Here is a 656-nt window from a genome sequence, read left to right on the forward strand (position 1 = left end):
TGATGGTTTCGTTGGTTGATTACGAGACCTTTGAGAATGGATAGCGAGTATGATTCATTCAAGGAAAAGCTATTACATCTCACATTCCGCCAAGCGGATAATATATATAACTTGCCAAATTCTCAGAAGCCTCTTCTAGCTGCATACAAAAAGGTTTCCAAGAAAAATATAGAATATCTCTARAAGTCTGTAGAGACACCTGACAGCCACCAACGCTTTCGCTGCATTCCCTAATTCCGACTTATCAGAACAGTTAAGCAAATAAAAGAACAATCAAAAGACTTGCAASAAGATGCATGCCATAATATTCATTTTGATATCTAAATCTACTATCAAAAGAGGCAGCTTGAAGAATACCAAACARAGAGCCARCCTTTTGGAAACAGCAAGTAATCKATCACAACCTGCTGGAATCATAGTTTGCTGATGATTTATTAGGTATTAGTTTCTTAGTACAAYRGATAAGAGGAAGGTGATGAAGTATTTAGATCCAYGTATAACATGAATTATGTAACCAAACTACTCCAATACAAGGATGATCAAAAAAAGTGAATAGCTCAAACTCTATATTTCTAAATTTTCATCAATGTTAAATAAACTAAACCAACAGTATATCCCACAATACGATCTTTTTGGGTTCATATTCTTTAGCAAAG

This window comes from Cynara cardunculus, assembly GCF_001531365.2.
Source record: "Cynara cardunculus var. scolymus isolate 2C chromosome LG 2, CcrdV1, whole genome shotgun sequence".
Lineage (NCBI taxonomy): Eukaryota > Viridiplantae > Streptophyta > Magnoliopsida > Asterales > Asteraceae > Cynara > Cynara cardunculus.